The sequence below is a fragment of the Lissotriton helveticus genome, chromosome 9 (assembly GCF_964261635.1).
Source record: "Lissotriton helveticus chromosome 9, aLisHel1.1, whole genome shotgun sequence".
Taxonomy (NCBI): Eukaryota; Metazoa; Chordata; class Amphibia; order Caudata; family Salamandridae; genus Lissotriton; species Lissotriton helveticus.
Window position 1 is genome coordinate 455,053,709 of NC_136070.1, and position 21,231 is coordinate 455,074,939.

The following is a 21,231-nucleotide window of genomic DNA, read 5'->3' on the forward strand; positions in this document are numbered from 1 at the left end:
ACAGAGGCACCCAAGCATTCCATTCATCATCATCACACCAACATTCCACTTAGGACACTAACGTTGGCGGAGCAGCCAGGACCCAAGGAAACAGGGGAGATGCATGAACACACAAACAGTACCAGTCCACAAATATCCAAGGTGACCAATATATTTAAGAGTCCATGGCAGGTTCATCCTCTAATGGCCCTGAGTGGGTATATAGGAGCTAGTGCCACTAGTTCTTTAAATAAGGTCCAAAAATATCCCGGATACAATTCTAACATGGATTCCCCAAATTCCAGATAAACATTAATCTATGTGCGGGTCTTTCCTCGTTTGTTCCTTTATTGTTAGTCCTTCCTCTCTGTGCTCTGTGCAGGTTTTTCAAAACTGGAGGAAGAGAATTCTAGGGCATGGGAGAGGCCTACATAATACAGTGATACCATATCATCCTTTAACCTCTTCAGCGCCTCACTAGAACTTCCAGTTACTACTCGACCCATTACACAGCATTCTGGGACGAATGCAAGATGGAGAAGAGAGCACAACAGCAGCTCAACTTTCCCCTGAACCAGCTCTTATTTACATCCAATTTCTTCCCTTAAGCTTCAAAGGAAACCCCCTGTGGTGACCGGACTAAGAGGTCAGACTGTCCTCCTTTTCTTTCATTTGGGAACATGCAGCGTTTACTGGACAGGGAGGTGATGCTAATCAGATTATGGAAATTTCACTTCCTACTCCTTGCTCTGACAGAACAAATCCCATCTCACAGGATGGGCCTGTTGTTCTATGGGATCTTTAGACTGCCACTAGGTCAGCAGAGTAATTACCTTGCCCAGCAAGACAGCCCAAAACGTGAATTCTCTATAGTGTGAATCAAGAAAACATGCTCAGGTTTATTAATACATGAACACTTTTTATAGGATAAAACAGAATAATAAATGAGTGAGTGACCTGGGAATTGATGAGAAAGGAAAGTACACATCAATTGCCTTTCTACCTTCTGCCAATGAAACGTTATATTTTAGGTGCATTTTACCCACAGTGTAAAACAGTTTAAGCACAACAGATTTAAAATTCAACAGAAATGAAAAGAGGCATTTCTTCTTGGACTCCCAACTGAAATAAAAAGCCTTGGAAGGCCACAATTAATGTAATCTGTATCCCATCTTCAACAGTGCTACCTCTGACCAAATGCCATTCTGACTAAGATAATAGCATTCCGCGCTCAGACTGCGCATGCTTGCTAATACGTTTTAATATATGTTCTCCAATAACTTGCACAGAGACTCTTACCCATGATGCATGGGAGTGGACATTTTTTATAAAAGGTGGATACTAAAGGTTGCAGCTGAAATTCCTTTTAGCAAAGAGCTTACATTGGGTGAAACTCCACTTAGGGTCCCTTCCACAGCAGAGGTCTAAAAACAGAGGTCCATCAGTTAGGCAGGTTAAAAGCTGCTTAATTACTTTTATGAAGAACCAACTTCCCTTCCACTCATTTGTCCATGGCACTGGGTGGTACTTTCCAGGAATAAAAAAACGATGGAAAAGTGTAATATCATGTGATATGCGTATGCGTAACATGTGATTTATGTGAAATTGCACATTTTACGTAGCTCACTCCTGGGCTGCTCTCTTGTCGTTGAAAATTGTATGTGAGAATAAACCTCCAGTGCAACTCTCATGCAAAGCACTCCTGGCTTGCATTTGGCCATGTGATAGAAATTCAGCAAGAATTTGTTTTTTAGTGCAACTTGGCAATGACATTGGTGAGCAGCTCTTTATAAGTAAAGATAACAGTAATATTTTACTGTTCACTGCATAATTTCACAGAGTAGTGCATGAAGAGTGGAAATTTGGGCATGTATTGTACATCTTTTACTACATTTTCTTTACTATGGAAAAAAGGGACTATCTTTTATGTCGATTTTACAGAAAGCTGGGTTCAATGCTCTGTTTTCATTCTAAACAATTGTTGAAAGATTTCAAATTGCACGTTTTGGGATTTTTAAAAGTCCAATATAAATGTGAATAATTTGACTCATTTTGGTGGAATTTTACAAATGCCAAATGATGGTGGATATTTGCATTGTATTAAGAGTGTGAAGGAACATCAAATCCTGTGCATTTGGTTGACATACTTTACTAACTGCACAAGCTTTACAACATATCACCATTGATTGGGGACATTTTTGCTCTTGGTTGAGAATGCAATATTTTTACAGGTTGTTGTGAGTGTGGCAGAATACACTGACCACCTGCTTCTGCAATTGTTCTCAAAGCACTATATTTAAGCACCTGATTTTGCCATCTCTTCCTAGTGAATTCCATACATTTGACAACTTGTAAGTGGCTGAGGGTTGTTTAGGTTGTTATTGAAATCTGCCTGCTTGTTTTTGCATAGGTGAGCTGTAGTGTAGTTCCTATATCCCTTATAGGTTCTGCGCATTGGAATAACATACACGATAGGCTTGGCATAGGACTGAGGTCTGTATGCCCCTATCATGTATATTAAACTTAATTACTGTGTACCAGCTAGCTCAGAGGCCACTAGAAACTTCTTGAAGACAAGAAGGGAATGGATTCTGGCAACCACATAACATAAAACCCACATCCCTCAGGATCATGGAAACAATATACTACTTTTCATTCAGTCACTCATCTCAGAGAAGTACATAGAAGAAACAGTCGGGTGTGTTTACAATACAATTTATTGCACAGTTCTTCTAGTACTGGTTATATGTGCTGCGACAACTGTTGGACAGTAGCAGAGAATTATGGCCAGCAGTGCAGGAAAATAAAAAGGCTTTGTATAGTTATACCAATTTGCAATAGTAATGAACAAATACATGAAATACAGAATGCATTAAGATAAAGCCTATACTCCTATGATGCCTAACTAGATGTACCTAAGTGTACCTAGCATGTGTGTAGGTCTTTAGAGAGCCAATAATCCCCCTAGGAGTTAGTCTAACCCCTTTACCTTAGTAGGACTTCATCCTGATCTTGAGCTGGACACTCACAGATGGGTGATGGACCTCAGCCAGCTGGAGCGGTGGCATGACGCAGGTTGCAGCGCCTCGGGCAGACTGTCAGCCTGGAAGTCTCTGTCTCCTCTAGTTTGCTTGGGCAAAAGGAGGTATACTTACACTGGATCGGTGTCTTGGATTGACGTAATGTTGGTCAGAGGAAGATGTGTTCTTGGTCTGTTTCCAAGAATTTGTTGTGACGTAGGTTAGTCACTGTTGGACATGGAGATTACGTATTTAGGATGGACCGTCTTCTGTGCACAGAGCACACAGTGATCAGATAAGGGGACAGCCTCTCTGTTGCTCGTTATTGTAAAATGAGGGCTAATCTAGGTCAAAGGGCCTGCCTGTCTCTGTGAAAGGGCCTACTTGCCTCTGTGACACAAAAGATGTGTGCCTCTGAGACAGTACCTATGTTAAGGCCTCAATTTCGTTTATAACACCCACTCCAATCTATGGACAAGAGTTAATAACCCATTAAAAGCAAACTACGTGACTAAAATAGGCATTTACATATAATTGGCAGGTAGTTGCATGAGAGTTTTATGAGCTGAAAACAATAGCAGCTGTTAAAATATGTAAAATTACTGTAGACTCTGTGGAGACATGAAAAATCTATAGTGTCATTAAAAAATATATATATACTCTTTAGAGTAAGTAGAGTAAGTAGTTACTTATAAAAGTTTCTGTTTATAAAATTGAAAACTCTTTCATGCTTTTTTCAGAAGACCATGCTTTCTTTAAAAAAGTCAATTTAGAGGGAAAGCTCCAAGCACTCGGTGAAAGTTGAAACAATAACAGAAAAAATGTGTTTCAGGACATGTTTTGAAGAACTATAGATAAAAAGTGCTGGTAGTCACAACATTTCTCGTAGCCATTTGCTGCAGTGAACAGACCTTTTTAATACCTCGCATAGTCGTTTTGGAAGCACAGAAAGACAGTGCTGCCAGTTGCTTGTTCTGAGGCAGCCGGTGCTGAAGATTGTACCTATGTGCCTGGATTTACTCGTACCTCAGCCATATTCGCCGATGAGGTCTCAATCCATACCTTGGTGTTGCTAAATGAAGCACAAGGCACCCACTGGATTTGCAAGGAATGCTTTGGTTTGATGGGAATACGCTTGGGACACAGCCAAGCATGAGACTTCAGCAGACCCTGCATGGTGGTAATTGCCACTGGCGTTTTCCTTTGGAAGTGTCAGACAGATGCACATTCTCTATTGCAAGAACAGGTACGTTGCAGTCTTGTCAGACTGGTCTTTTAAATTAGAAACCATGAGAGGCATAGTTCCTGTTCGAGGTATTCCCAAGGTGTATCACACTGCTTGTATGTGAAAGACCGAATTTATCAAAAAGGAAAAAGGGGCAGTCTGTATTTAAGAGTGGCATTTTGCAAAAAGGAAAAAAATATTTCTTTAGCTGATGTAAAATGAAAAATTAAAAGATGCTGCACAAGCATGACTTTCAGATTGCCTTAAGCATTTAATTTTATAAAGGAAACTTTCGTTTTTACTACTGTCAGTGTTGGGGTCTTTTTTTTTTTTTTTTTTAAAGGCACAGCTTCCCTACACTGTAGGAATTCACTACCTCTGGATGTTATCTGTACATAACGTAGGTCCGGCCTATGTATACTGAGTCCCTTGGTGACGTTCAGGAATCATTTCTGTGACAGGTATTTGTGTCAAAAGGCCAAACCACCCATATTTTCCTAACTGGGTCTGTCCTGTTGTGTTGTAAATAGCATCTAATGTTGCCCCTGCTGATGTACGTATGGTGGTGTTTGGCAACGTTCCTACTGGTGTTTAAACAACCACATTTCTAGATGCATTTCAATTCTGTAGGAGTTGATAACCTTAATGAAGGTAACAGGTATAAAGCGTTGCAATATGAATAAATCTCTAACATTTCATGATCTGAAAATGTAGCAATTATTCTTAAAACAGACAGCATATTATACACTGTATCAGTAACCCAATTTTCAAAAAAATTTACTGAAGGTAATTACATCACTGAATGCATGATAAAAATAAATGAAAATGAATATACATTAATCAGAATTAAAAACTGGATGATTGAGCACATCATTTAGAATATAAAGGTTTGCTCAGGTCGAATACATTTATAAGTCTCTTTTGCATTTGAATTGAAAATGGACGTGGCTTCAGTTTTATGTTGATCCTGTATTGTAGAAAGTGTCCTCTAAGAGTCATACTAAAAGCTAGCTCTAAGCAAAGCCAGAACAGAAAAAGATGAACCCAGAAATACCACATAGTTCTACTCATGGTGAAGCCAGGTCTGTATCTTTTGGAAAGGAAAAGGTTCAAAAGTTCGTTCTTGTATGTTTGTTGTTTGTTTTTGGGCTGGCTGTCGCTTCCTGTTCACGTGGAGCCATGGAAAACGTATCACAGTTAATGAAATAGCCAGTAGCTGTAAGTTCAATTGTTGAAACTGCATCGTATTTAGTTGAAGTTATTTCTGCTGTTTTTGTTGAAAACCTTGAAATGTTGAAGTTAATAGTTGATGTCTTTGCTGAAAAAACGTTCAGATGTTGAAGTTATTATTTGATGTTTTTGTTGAAAAACTTTGCAGCTTTTATTATTTGATGCTTTTGTTGAAAAACTTTGAAGCTTTTATTATTTGATGCTGTTGTTGAAAAACGTTGAAACATTTATTATTTGATGTTTTTGTTGAAAAACTTTGAAGCATTTATTATTTGATGTTTTTGTTGAAAAACGTTGAAGCTTTTATTAATTGATGCTTCTGTTGAAAAACATTGAAGCCTTTTTTATTTGATGTTTTTGTTGAGAAAACGTAGAAGCTGTTATTAATTGATGCTTTTGTTGAAAAAACGTTGGTGTACACATTTGATTTTGGCCAAATTGCAACTTGAGTGTAGTCTTGATTTCTATTTTTAATTTGAAAGGTTGGTTCAAGGAGAACTGGTTCCATTGCATTGTTGCATAGTCCCCCACTCCATGGATTTGATTGCTCAGACCTGATGAGCCTTTCAGTTTGAATTTCTGGAATAGTAGTGAGAGGGACGTCTACTATTGTGGAATTCACGAGGCCTACTGCTCAGTATTGGCCACATAGGTTTTGGTTGATTCTTTCATTTGAAATGAATCTGGTGTTTTTATCACGGCAGGATGCGGCAAAAGTTCAGTTCTTGTTCCTTTCACTTTAAGGAGTGGCACATGTATTTCTGTATGAGGGCCCAAATTCCTTTGTGTCCGCAATCTTTATCTCTCTGCCCAGATCCATGACTTTTGGATTCAGACAGGACTTGCCGTGATTACCTCGACTTCCCAGTGGCGGCCTGTTTCACTTTTATCAGAATCTTTGTTTGTTTCTTTGTTTCCTTTAGTTCCAGTAAAACAGCCAAACGATCATAGATACAGAATGGTCTTCATCCACCACTGTGCCTTCACATGTATGATCAGGTTCCCATATCTACGCGCTGTTGCTGCAAAGGAAGTGTTCTATAATAGTGTGTCCAGAGGAGGAATGTATACAAGAGAGGCATTAGTTACTGGGATACAAGTATGTTTTTAAGGTTTTCCGGAAAGTCAGGTGACTGGTAAGTGACCTTAATTCTGGGGGCAGAGAGTTCCAGAGTACTGGTCCAGCATGGGCCAGCGCGCGGCCACCTTGTCTGGTCTTCTTCACTCTGGGTACATGCAATAACTGCTGATTACTGGAGCGCAAAGAGCGCCCGGGGGTGTAGGGCTGGAAGATGTCAGTCATATATTTCGGGCCTTCCCCTATCATACTCTTGTGGATAGTACATAGAGTTTTAAACTGGACTCGTTTCCTCACTGGAAGCCAGTGGAGTCTCATCAGTAGGGGACAGGAGGGAGTCCTTGGTGGAACGTTCAGGACAATCCTTGCTGCTGTATTTTGGATTACCTGCAGTTTATTAAGTTGTTCCTCGTTAGCTCCGAGGAGCAAACCGTTGCAGTAATCCACCCTGCTGATGACAAGAGCCTGTACAAGCGTTTTCCTGTGATGGTCCGGTATGTAGGGGAAGACTCGTCTTAACATCCCGATAGCCCGAAAGCAGGTACCGGCAACTTGATTTACATGGTCTTTAAATGTAAGTTGCTGAATTGTAGTATGTATATAATATAATATATATAATATATAATAATATATAATATAATATAATATAATATAATATGTAATATATAAAAATATAATATTATAAATATAATACCTCCAATAGTCTGTCTTCTGATCCCAGGCCACCAATAGCACTGTACAATGAAGAGCTAGTAGCTATTACCCTTGAATGCGCGGAGCCCAAGCCCTTGAGTGCTTTAAATGATTAATTCCTGCCTACTATCCATATTTTGAAAATACTCTATCCCCCACTCCAGGAATCTGAGCATATGGAATGTTGTTTGCATCTAACTTGTAGGAGTATTTGAGTGGAAATTTTAGGCACTGCTTTGCTGCTTTTGCGTGAAGCAATTACAGCCACCATATTCTAACCGTCTGTTCTCGTTGTTGGACGAGTGTGCGCAGCTACGGAAGTTGTGTCAACAGCCCCCCATGTGGCTTCAACAGCCAATGAATTCCCTTCAACGTGCACGCCATCACGTTGATGACTATGGGCCAGATGTAGGTAGCCAAATACCGGTCGGAAACGGCCGAATTCGGCCGTTACCGACCGGTATCTGGAGATCGGCATGTAGGTGACAGAAAATAGGCCGAATCGTTAAATTTCCCGATTCGGTAAAGTTACCGATCGGTAAAGTTACCGATCGGTAACGTTACCGATCGGTAAAATACCGAATCGGTAATTAAGAATAGGTAAAATTGAAGTTTGAGATGTAGGGAGGCTCTGAAATACCGATTTTGGGCCAAAATCGGTATTTAAGAGTCGGTATTTACCATGGATTCAAATCAGGTGTTAACCAGGTACAGCCTATAAAAAAGGACCCAAAATGCAATTCTGTTTGCAAAATGGCTGCATTCTATGTAATTGCAAGACGGCTACGGCTACAGGAGGAAGGAGAGAGGGAATGGCTGAGACAGGAGCAGGTCTACAGGCAGAGGGTGACCCTGTTCATGCTCACAGAGGAAGAGATTGTGCAAAGGTACAGGTTGGCTCCAGACACCATCATGGAGCTCATCAGGGACCTCAAACCCCTGTTGGAGCACCCCACCCCAAGGGCACATGCAATACCAGCACATGTACAGGTGCTGTGCAGCATCCACCTGCTGGCGTCAGGGAGCTACCAGAGCGTGGTTGCTGTGGCGGGAGGGGTGACCCAGAGCAGCCTCTCAAGGTTTTTTCACAGATTCCTTGACGCCATGTTGCACAGGATGGACCATTACATTTCTTTTCCATCCACCCATGCAGAACTGGTTCAAACCAAATCGGACTTCTACCAGATGGCAGGATTTCCCCATATCATCGGATGCATTGATGGCACACACATCCCCATTTGTCCCCCTGCTGCCACAGAATACATTTACCGCAATAGGAAATCAACCCACACCATCAACGTGCAGGTGATTTGCAATGCTAAGCACTACATCACAGACCTCGTAGCTAAATTCCCGGGAAGTACCCATGATTCATATATATTTCAGAACAGTGGCATCTATGAACGGCTGACTGCAGGGGAATTTGGTGAAGGCTACCTCCTAGGTAAGACACAGTGTGCAACACCTATTAGACCAATTGCAATTAGCAGTACATGTATGCATGTGAGTAAATTATTCCCTTTTCTTTCCAGGAGACAGTGCATATGCCCTTCGCTCATTCATACTAACCCCCTACCTCAACCCCTCAACACCCAGCCAAAGGAGGTACAACCGGGCACACAAGCGCACACGCAATGTTGTTGAGAGAACATTTGGAATATGGAAGAGCAGGTTTAGATGCCTGCACAAGAGTGGAGGTGCAAGGCAGTATACCCCCATCACATGCTGTAAGATCATTGCTGCCTGTGCCATGTTGCACAATCTGGCTGTTAAGAAGGGGACTGAGGTGGAGTTAAGTGACTATGAGGATCACGACGACGACAATGCTGTGCCTGAAAGACATCCTGCAGGAGTGTCAACACCAAGTGATGGCAGATTAAGACGTGAGGAGATTACACGCAACTATTTCTGAGTAAGTGAAGACACTGAGCTATAGTCAAAGCACAAGCTTCTGTTTATTTAGGTTTCATAAACAGATGGTAAAGTAAAAAAGAGCATCAGTAAGCATTTGACATCAATGCTCACAGTGAGCAAACACACTCAGACAGGTCTTGAACCCACCCACCATAGTTGCATATTGTCACTAGGCTTGTTTAAATGGCACAAATGTGCAAATTTAACTTTAACAACTAAAGAAACAAATGTCCACAGGCAGTAGGCCATAGTAAAAAATGTTCATTTTCGGCCACGCTTTGCACTGCCAGGTGTTTGTGGCTCAGCCTGTACACTGGGCGTTTGGCCTGTAGCCTCACCCTGTCGCCTGCTGCTCCTCCTTGGCTCAACACCATGTGGGCTAGCTGTGCTGCTCCTACTGGTGCTAGGTTCACTGTCCGGCACGTCAAGAGCAGAACTTCGTGCACTTTGTGCATTGAGTAGGGCCTCCAGCGCACCAGTCATTCCAGCTATGCCCCTTGTTAACTGGTTGGTATTATTAGTCAGGACTTCCTGGCTATTGATGCTACGCCTGCATAGCAGGGATGTGGCTGTTGCCAGGCGGTGTAAGGATTTCTCTGCTCTCTGTGCCCGCTGCTTGTCCCTGTGCCTTGCAGCAATTTCAGAGTCAAGTTTAGTGCACAGTTGCTGTATGCCTGTTGCCATGCACTTGTTCACCTCCACAAGCTCTTGTATGCCCTTGCCAATGTCCTGAATGTTAATGTTCATGTTTCTCATTTGTCTCTGACAGGCCATGATGCCCTTGCCCTGCATCCTCTGGATCCTGACCATCGATCCCTCCAGGCCTTGGAAGACACTGGACCCCTCCCCATGTGCACCTGCACCCCTTCCTTGGACTGTGCGCCTTCTAGTGGTAGGTGGTACAGGCTCTGTGCCGGGCTGCAGTGTGGCAGTGATGTCAGCCTCAGACAAGTCATGTGACTCTACACCCACCATTTCCTCAGCACCTATCTCCATTTGCAGCAGTGGGGAAACAACATGCCTCCTGCTAGGGTGTGCAACAGGTGTTACCAATTCAAGGGATGCAGGCATTTCTGGTGATGACACCAATAGTGGTGACTGTGAGGGAATTGGGGATCCATGCATTTCCTCACTGATGTCTGTTGCTTGGGAGGGTGGCTGCCCACTCGGAACCCCTGTGTCCTGGGATGCACTGGGCCCTGGATCCTGACTGTCATCCCTCTGGGGTGCCGTGCCTTCTGCCTCCTCGGACTGCCTTCTGGATGTGTGACCTGTGGACATATGGGCACATATCAGCTAGGTGCTAATGTGTCACAGGCACTACAATTAAACATATCAATTTGCACTTTGAACATGCTGCCTGCCCTTCATTTTGTCTGCAAACATTTAAATTACTTGTTGGTTACAGTGCTATGTCACATGTTCTTTCAAAGACTGACTACATGTACCATGATGCTTTGCTACAGTTTTGCACACACACCATGGGACTGGGGTAACTGAGCTGCAAGGGGTGAGGGATGGATGGGGGTGGGAGGGGGATTGCTGTGCATGCATCTTACCTTTTGTTTTTGCAGATTTAGCAGAGCTGTCCACTTCTCCCAGTCCATGGACACTTTCAGTCTCAAGGGTTGTGGCTACCAGCTCCTCAAGCTCGGTGAGTGGGGGTGCTGTGTTCTTTCCTCCACCTGTTTTCTGTGACTGTTTGTGGCGATCAGCCAATTTTTTCTTTGTGAGGCTCCTTAGGTCATAGAACCTCTTCTTTAAGTCTTCTGTCACTCTGGTGGTCACTCCCACAGCATTCACTTTATCTAGGATGTCCAGCCATATTTTCCTTTTTGTGGATTCTGGCACAGTGAGGGACAGTTTTCCAAAAAGTCTGTGGTGTACCTTGACCACCTCCTCAACAAGCACCTGTAATTCAGTACTACTGAACTTCAGTTTCCTTTTCCTTTCTGCTTGCTCACTTTCCCTGCTGCTTTCCATTTTAAAGTGTTCTCAATTCACGAGCTCTGCCTGCTGCTGCTGCTGCTCCCAGTCTCTCTGCTCCAACTGCCTTTCCAGAACCTTCTAATTAGTTGCAGCTGCCTGTGTGCACACTTCCTGCCAGGAAGGGGGAGGGTGGTTGCACCTGATTGGCTGTTTGTGTTGAGTTTCACTTTTGGTTGCTGGCCGACGCGGGAAATACCGATCGGTATTTACCGATCGGTATTTACCGATCGGTAATTACCGATCGGTAATTACCGATCGGTATTTCCAATGCTTTCCTATGGGACTTTTGCCCCATAGGAATGCATTGGCCATACCGATCGGTAAATACCGATCGGTAATTACAGATTCTATATTTACCGATTCTTATTTACCGATTCTTACCGAATCGGTAATTGGAACATCTGGATGTTCCTACATACCCCCCCTTCTTATTTACCGATTCTTATTTACCGATTCGGTAAAAATCGGTAATTAAGGATCGGTAAATATTTTTTACCTACATCTGGCCCTCAGTGTGTTAATCACGTGAGTTTTTAGTAGGTCGTTTCTCATCTCCACTACCTGTTCCCATAATTTTTGTATTTTAATTATGCCACCTTGTTTCATCTTTAAACCCATTTTGTTCCCAATGGTGTAAATATTTATTATATCATTGCACACAGTGAAAGGAATCAAACACAATGAGTGTTGGGAATTCTCGATCCATGTTTACAAGTGCAAGTATCAAGGATTTTAAAGCTGCCAACCAAGCCGTGTTATTACCTAGAGGTAGTTTTTTGGTGCAATGAGGATGGACTTGCCATCGAGCATCTGATCTTTAACAAAAGCGGCTGGTGGGACAGACCCATCAGTGTAGATTTTTAAAATTCATACTGATCTAGAGGCAAGATTTCATTTGGTAGATGGTGTTCTTTTTCATATTGCAGGAATGCCTGTGTTTTTAAACTTGGATCAAATCTGCATTCAAAGTATGATGCAGCAAAAGAGATAGCCATTTGTATCCATTCTGGATGTAAGGTTTTGGCATTTAGGAATGCTAGCCCCAGTACAGGGGTGACGACAATAATGCCTCTTCCCATGAGCCAGTGCTCTTTCTTTTGCTACAGCCTGAATGGTTGTCAGAATTTTTTTTTCTGTTGAATTAAAACTCATTTCTGTGTTTGTGTACAGATGAGAATCGTATATGATTGGTAAAGTTTCACCTTTATTAAAAGGAAAAAAAATAAGTGTACCCATATTGACCCAAAATTATACTGAGTACCTTGTGGTGCAAGTTTATACGTGTGTGCATGTGTTTGGAAGCAATAGTATGTTCCTGGAGTAAACAAAGAATAATGGTGTGTTCTTATGTCCATTGTTTGACTGAAAAGTCAGGTTTGAAAAATGTCGTAGAAAGGTTTTACTGTCTTTGTGAAATCAAAAATTAATTTTCTGCCGAAATCTAGGAATCCCAGTACTGATTGGAAGTTATTTAATGTATTTGGAGGCTGGAGCAGCGCACATTTTTCTAAAAGGTTAGCTGCCAGGCTTTTGCCTTCACTTGAAAACTCTTATCCCAAAAATAAGACACTGAGGTGGGCAATTTCTGATTTTCTCAAAATTAAATTTGTAGCCCCCAGAGGGCAATCCCATAATAATAGTGCTCACCCTGGTCAAGTGTTTCCCCATAAGGTTGTCCGTTTAGATAAATATCACAGAATATAGGACGACACTTCTTCATCAAAGTGCTTTAGTAATTCAGTAATTCTTTCAGAAAATACCCCTGAGCTGTTCTTATACCCACCGGGGAGATGACAAAAAATGTGTTCCCTGGGACTCTAATATACTAAATGCTGTTAGTTACCTGTTTTCAGGTGCTATAGTTTGACAGAAACATCCATTTGAGATAACAACTGTTGATTTGTATTTTCTCCCGCATAATGTTATTCATTAACTGCGGCACTATCTGCATGTTGGACAGCATGTGTCTTTGTGCAAGTGTTCAAGTGTCTGTAAATGAAAACTAGACTAAATGTATTATCAGGTTTTGATAAGTGATGCAAGGGTTTGTTCATTTGTGAAGTGCATTTTTAAATGATCCCCTTGGATTCAAGTTGATCTAAGATCTAAGTGACCTGTGTTTTAGCTTCTTTACGATATTGTCTTTGAGCATGTGGCGTAACCATTAACGGGATCACATTGTGGGTTCAGTCCTCATCCCATCCAGCGTGATTTGTATACAATGCTGGAGCTTGGGCTACTGCCGACTCCTGTGCATATTTATGTCTAAGGTGAACAGGGAACATGGTTGAAAAAATTCAGGAAAAATATACTTTCTCCCTTTGGGCGCTCCCTGACGAATGCTGGCTGCTAATCTTATTCTGCTAACAGTATGCCAAAACCAGACTATAGGTTCTTCGCAAAGAGACCTTTTACTTTCCTGTGTTCGTCCTCCTTCATGCGGAGTGTATTTTCATATAACTTGTGTGGGACTCTCACCCTTCTGTCTGGTGCTTCCACGGTGATGTAATCTTTCAATTTTGCTGTCCAGAAATTCTATCAGTTTCTGGTGAGCTGTTGTTACTTCTGCTGCTCTGCCTTAGCATTGTCTGAGCCCAATCCCCGTTCAGAAGTTGAGTCCTTAGGATTCTGTGCAAGTCTAACTTTGAGACCTGCAACTTTCTTCTTTTTATTATAATTTTTTTTATTTTTTTTAAATTGAGGTGTGGCTTGTCTTCTGTTTCCGAAGAGTCCTGAGCGTGCTTGTCCCTGGACTGCTTGCGCTCTTCTCTGTGTGCTGACTTTCCTTCTCTCCCTGTGTTGTTTATCGGGAGGAATGTGTATCAGTATCCTGATACCTGTCAGGTTTCCAGTGCTTAATTTGTGCCGGGGCTTATGACTGTCTGCCACATGGTAGTGATGTCTGCCAATTTAGGTTCGAGCACAACAACTTCTGTTCATTATTTACATTTAAATTAGTAGTATTTGCCCCCAAAGCCATTCTTATTGCTTTGGGGGGCCTGTTATAGTGTGATGATTAGTAGTGTGTTTGTGCTGTCATTGGCAGTGCTGCCAGGGGCAATGGATGGTGCAAACTCTAGTGTCCTCCTGTCGAGAGCACCGGTACAATTATTTTTTACAAATTAAGCGCTGCAGTTTTCCTAATATTATCCCTATTCCAAAGGTTATACCTCTTTGCAGAGGGCTCCTGTTGAGGAGAGCTACCTTGGGACTGAGAATCTTTTCTGAAAAATGTTTTTTTTTTAAATTATTTTCCCACTTCTTTTTTAGAAGAAGTAGGTGTCTGCTTAGAAGTGTCCTTCTCAGGACTGCCCATTAGCTGTGGTTTTTAAAAGCTTTTCCACCCAAACTGTCCCTTCCCAGTTTGGCACATGCAGTTTAAATGTTTTTGGGAAGGTCTTGTGGTTGGTCTATAAGACTGACCTCTCTTAGGTGTTGGCGGATCGCCACTGAAGCTGCTTCCCCTTTAATGTTAGCTAGTATTATTGTTAATACCTGGTCATAATTACCCAGTAATTTCATACCTAAGCTCAGAGCTGGTTCTGCTCCATATTTGTTCTGTATCTGTCGTAACACATCTGGAATTACTGCTAAGGAAGGAATACCATGAGTTCTGGTATATATGTCAGCCAAGACTGTACCCCAATTGATGCAGTCCTCTAACTGTGCTGTGATCCCCATGGGCAAGCAGAATGTTAGCATTATATGCTTTCAAATGGTGTGGTATTTAGAAATACTGCTTCTAACTGGGTGATTTTCTGAGCTACCCAGAAAGGAATCTGTTCATGTTTCGTGGGCAGTTTACCCATTACTGTGTGTGTTTTTTTTTTGGAGTGATTTTAGTAGCGGTTGTCTGTGTAGGACCTGGATTATTTGTAGCTACCGTGGGCTGAACACCAAGTGTCCTCATGACGAGTTGCGTCATGGCTCTGTAAGAGTTTTACCAACTCTTTGTTTCGTAAGAGCAGTGCATCTTGTGGCATTATATCAATGTCAGGATGTGGTGTGTAGGCGGTTAATGTTGGCCATGTAGCCCCTGGTCTACCTAGTGGAGCGAGCCTTGTTTTATTTATTTGTTGTAGGGCGCCATTAACCAGAAGTTGTAGTCCTGGTTAGTGAGCGGAATCTTAATCTCCTCAAAAGGAGTGTAGACCGCTGGGACTTTTTCATGTATGAAAGAATGAAAAGTCAGTGTTGTTGCATTTACTGCTGGGAATGTAACCCAATAAACAAACACATCTGTTTGAAAATCTTTGTGTGCCTCTATAAATATTACTGTACCTCCTCAGTCTGTTAGTGTATGCCTGATTTTGGGTGCAAAATGTATTGCATTTGCTTCCTCTTTGTCGTTTGAGACCTGTGTCCCAGTGACAGAAGCAGCTGCCTCGGCAGACATTGTGTTATGAAAACAAAATGTCCTAAAAAAGGGTTTTCAGATAAGGTTTTAAAAAGGCACAATTGTTAGGGAACTTTTTCCTTAAAGCTTGTTTAACCAACAGCCAATACATAGGAAGTTTGCCTAATCTTGATGCTGCAGTTTGTTCTTCGTTTGAGCAGAGGTATTCTGCCGGCTTGGAAACTTGGAAGGATCAATCCCCTTCGAACACCTAGCAGGGCGTGCAACGGGGCGGGTCTCGGCTTATTCAGCTTACTCACTCCCCAGCTGTGTGTTTTCCTGCACGAAGACCAAACGCCGCGACTATCGACAGAACCGCCGGTCAGCCCGGGATCTCCTGCAGAGTCGATGACATCGAGGCAGAATACCCACCCTGCTAGAACCGGGAGAACTGGGAAAGCAGCGAAACTTGACAGTTCAGGTACGATGTCTACAGGCGAAGTTCAAATGCCACTGGGGGATTCCACTGTTAGAGCTAAGGCGGCCACGGGTGCAAATGTCACTGGTAAAATTATAACCAAGGCTATGATGGATAAACAAACACTATGCCCTGCTGTGTCTGACGAAAGCGCTAGCAACACTGCGGAGACACTGTTTTTGTGTACTGAGACTGCAAGTGTAACTTTAAACCATCAAAATTTGCCTTTTTTGAATGAATTAGAGGAAACAAACGGCAGTGAACGAAATAAACCAAGCGTAATTAACATAGCCAACAGCGCCCAGATGACAGCGGTGGTAACAGATAAAACTATCTCTAAGGGCAAAGATAAAGGCAAAGATAAAATTGCTAAGATGGATAAGGATAAGGCTAAGCCCAGTGTAGATAGCGATTCCATCCCTGAGACTGAGACTGAAACCACAACTGTGAATCAAAACGACATGGTAGAATTAAATGATGCTGCGACTCCTGCTATTGCTGCTATTGAAATGAGTGCAAAAATAAGTAACTTAGACACTGTACCTGAACCATCTTACGCTATTAGTAACATCTCTATCGATCCTATCAGCCCCGTGGATGTAACACAAATCGCTTCTGTAAAAGTTGACGGGTTTATAGCTGAACGAATAACAACATCTGATAAACAATTCAGCGAGAACTTGCCAGGAAAGAAAATTGCAGGCTGCTTGCATAACGACAAAATCGAAATAGCAGAGGAGAGCTCCAATCCTGAATACGAGGAGATCTCTGACGAGGGTGAGATAGAAACAGGAGCTTTTAACAATAGATCTAATGTTTGTAAAACATCAGGTTTAAGGAAAGCAAAACTAAAGGCTAAATCCAAACAAAAAACTATAACCCATAAACCACAGACTAAAGAACCTGCTGCAAGCAAGAAAGGACGCAAGGCTATAGTTGACGATAGCCCGCTGAGAAAATGGATCGAAGCAAAGGGGGGAGTAAAGAGCATGGCTTTAAGACTTTCTGGAACAAGCCCCGAGGAAGACTTAAACCTGCGAGGTAAAAATATATCTCTCAAATGGGGTCTACAAAAACACCAACGTCTAAGAATGATGAGACAATAGCTTCATCAACTATATCGACAAATATTGAACCTAGGAATGTGGACTTCAATATGATACCTCAATCTGATACTTTAGCTACAACTGTGTCTATGAATATGATGAGCAATCCTGCAACTAATAAACTCATCAAGGTACAAGAAGATCCAACTAATTTAACATCTAGCTTAACTCCGATTGAAATAGAATTTGAGAATTGCCCGCTGGAACTATCTAATACCGAAAACACTGAAATAGAGAAAACAGATATGGGCATTAGCTCCTCTGTGGCTAACAACTCGCTTACAATAATAGATCACATGGACACTCCAAATCAATTGCAAACTCAAACATTGATACAGGGAACAATATCAGATCACTCAGATACTACATCTATGGACTTAATCATGCAAACTCTCTTAGCACAAAGAAAGGAAAGCCAACAACAATACCTACAACTAAGAGAGGACAATACCAAACTACAGGCTTTTATGAGTGAAGTTTGTCAAAAACTTGGAGGGGTCACAAAAGAGATGGAAGAACTAAAACAACGAGTTGTAAAAGTAGAAGAAGGTGCAAATAGATCAGAATCAACAACAAGATCTAATTCTATACGTGTATCTAAATTGGAGGCCAAAGTGGAGGATATGGAGAATCGAGCACGTAGACATAACCTTAGACTTTTTGGAATCCCCGAAGGCACGGAAGGGGCCGACCCCAGATCTTTCGTTGTGAACTTGTTCCAAAAGGCCTTTAGTGACCTATCGGATTGGGACTGGGACTCCCAATTTCAGCGAGTACATAGACTACCTCTTTTCCAAAAAAACAAAAACAACAAATTTCCTAGACCGTTTTTGATTTATTTTGGGAACTTCTTACTGAGACAAGCAGTATCACTTAAGGCTAAACCCAACAGCCCTGTTACTATCGACAACATTACTTTTTTTGTTCGGTCATATTTGAGTAAAGGCACAATGGATCGACGTTGGGAACTTCATAAAATGATCGATTCCTTCAAGGCCATAGGATGTACGGTTTACTTACAAGAACCTGCCCGCCTCAAGGTTATAAGAAATGGCCAATCTTTATTTTTTACTGAGCCGGAAGAGGCGGTTCAGGCTCTGGAGAGATTTACAGTAGAAAGAGACAAATGAACAAATATTAACGGGATATAATCTTGGTCTAAATTCTGATTATTTGATTACTTAAAAAAACCATTCTCCGTACTCTTTCTGCTCCTCTTTTTTTCTTGCTTTTCCTCTTTGGTGAATCACAAGTTTATTTTGGAAGCGGATGGGGTAGTCCCCATGCATGTCACTTCACAGTCCTGCCCTTTCAGCGGCAGCAAGGGATAGAGGGGTGCTCCCCCCTTAGGGACGTGATGGTGAGAGGGTGGGAGAAGGTAATGGGCAAGGGTAGGGGGGGGAAGGGAGAAAAATGTTATTGCAAGAAATGGGTATGCTTTAAATAAAAACAAACATTATTTGTACAATAAGGACTATAAGCAGAGGAGAATCAATACTATTGAAAAGATTATAAGATATAAAAATGTTTAAACTAAGATTATTAAGTTGGAAAGTTGCCGGTCTCAATAGTAAACTAAAGAGAAGGTTGGTACAAGAAGAGATCGATATGTACAAACCCCATTTCGCGTTTCTTTCAGAAACCCATATTAGCTACCAGGAAAGAAAATTATTATCCCAAATGGGTTACGAGCTGGTGGTATGTTCTACTTTGGGAGCTTCTATTCGGGGGTAGCCATTCTAAAACAAAAACGAATCTTGATCGAAACTTTTAAGACAGCTTCAGATACACGGGGAAGGTGGGCGATAGCTCAGATACATTTTGAAAATAAAAAAATTATTTTTTGTGTGATATATGGGCCTAACATAGATGATCCTAAATTGTATGAGCAATTAAGCATAAGTTATTAGAATGGGAGGGGGAAGTTTTGGTCATGGGTGATTTCAACTGTGTTATTAATTATAAAATAGATTCCACTGGACAGGGCTCCTCAAACAGGATGCGTAAGGTTAGATCTGCAATACTTGAACTGGGAAGATTACATAATTGGAAGGATGTATGGCGCTTTAAATACCCCCTAATAGCAGGTCACACTTATTACTCAGCGCCTCATAGATCTTGCTCTAGAATAGACATGATTTGGGCATCTGACCAAATCGCAGACTATTGCAACATGGAACTATGCCCAAGAATCACATCTGACCATAATCCGATGTTACTTGAAATCGAAATTAGAGACCAAAAGAGTGATACACTAAATTTCACATTTCCATGATACCTACTTGTAGAATCTGGCTTTGTCACACTATTGAAAGAACACATTAAAGACTTTATAGCGCTAAATATTAATTCCGCCAGTATAAATATTGTATGGGACACTTGCAAATGTAGTATTAGGGGATTCGCTCAGCAATATATATTGAGGTCAAATGCAGATAATTGTCGAACTATTAAAACAACTACCTCTAGCATACTACAAGTAGAACAACAGCTCGCCGAAGCTACTATACAACCAAAAACAAGCATTGACGAGCTAAGAATAAAGCTGGCGGAACTACAATCGTCTATTAAAAAGACCCTTAGAGAGAGATATAGCACGAAAATTCATAAATATAAATTGGCTCAATACGAAGGCGGATATAGAATTGGTAAAGTGCTGGCATATAAGACAGCCGATAAGAAAGCTAGAACTAAGATTAAGACAATTATAGGTCTAGATCAATGCGAGTACGAACAACCGGAACAGATTCTAAACCAGTTTGTTAGCTACTATCAAAACCTGTACACTCCAGACAATATACCCCCTAAAGCTACAATATTGCATTATCTCAAGAAATATCTACCTTCACAAAGAGATATAGGTATAGAAATCTCCCAACAACTAAGCTCAAAAATAACATTAACTGAAATAAATCTAGCAATTTCTGCCCTACCTTTAGGAAAGGCAGTCGGAGAGGAGTGTCTACCGCTGGACCGTTATAATATCTGTGCTCAGGAACTGTTACCTCTGTTAGAATAAGTCATCAACTCTATAACCAAATCTGGGAAGGCTCCAACATCATGGAAAATAGCCAAAATATTTTTTTTTCTTAAATAATGTAAACCCTCGAAAGAGTGTGGCTCTTACCGGCCAATATTTTTGCTTAACTTGGATGCAAAAATCTTTTCTAAGATTTTGGCTAATCGTCTCGCTCCCATCATGCCAGAACTGGTTAACTTGCAACAACATGGCTTTGTGATGGGAAGAGATACCACGGCCCATGTAAACACTGCAATTACAGCCTTTGATGTTGCCGCAACTACTCTCACCCCACTCAGAATGGTTATGCTGGATGCGGAAAAGGCATTTGACCGAGTGGGGTGGGAATATTTGTGGGAAGTACTAAAGAAAATGGGCATCTGTGGACAATATCTTGATTGGGTCTGTTCACTTTATGATAATCCGCTGGCCAAGATTAGCTATGGGGGGAAGGACTCAACTAACTTCCGGATAGGAAGGGGAACAAGGCAAGGCTGCCCTCTGTCCCCTTTGCTTTTTGCTCTATCTTTAGAGCCTTTTTTAAATGCACTAACTGAACAGGCGAATATTATCCCAACTTACCATGGTGAAAAAAGCTTAAAGATACCGGCTTTTGCAGACGACATCGCGGTATACACAACAGACCTAGTTAGGGCTATACCTGAAATAGTTGAAGAAGCTACACAATTTGGCAATGTGTCAGGCTATAAATTGAACGTGAGCAAGACACAAGTCATTGCTAACTACAATCCAGATGAACCAATACCCGGCATTTGTCAAAGTGCGACATATTTAGGAATTAAATTAGCAGCCAATATTGAGAAAATAATAAATATGAACTATGACTCTCTATTAAAAGAAACCGCTCTATTTTAAAAATGGCATAAGATCCCGCTTAGCCTAGTAGGGCGAACTAACCTTGTAAAAATGAAGATACTACCTAAAGTACTATACTTATTTAGGGCCATACCTTTACTACCAAATAAACTTTTTTTCAAAAAATTGGAAGGCATCTGTAGTAGCTTTTTATGGGGAAATAAAAAAGCTCGTAGGGCTATGAAACTCCTGGAACTACCAATTGAAAAGGGCGGTCTTTCTTTTCCTGATTTCAATCTATATTTTCTTGCAACCTTTTTTTGGCGTATAAGAAGCTTGATGAAAAAT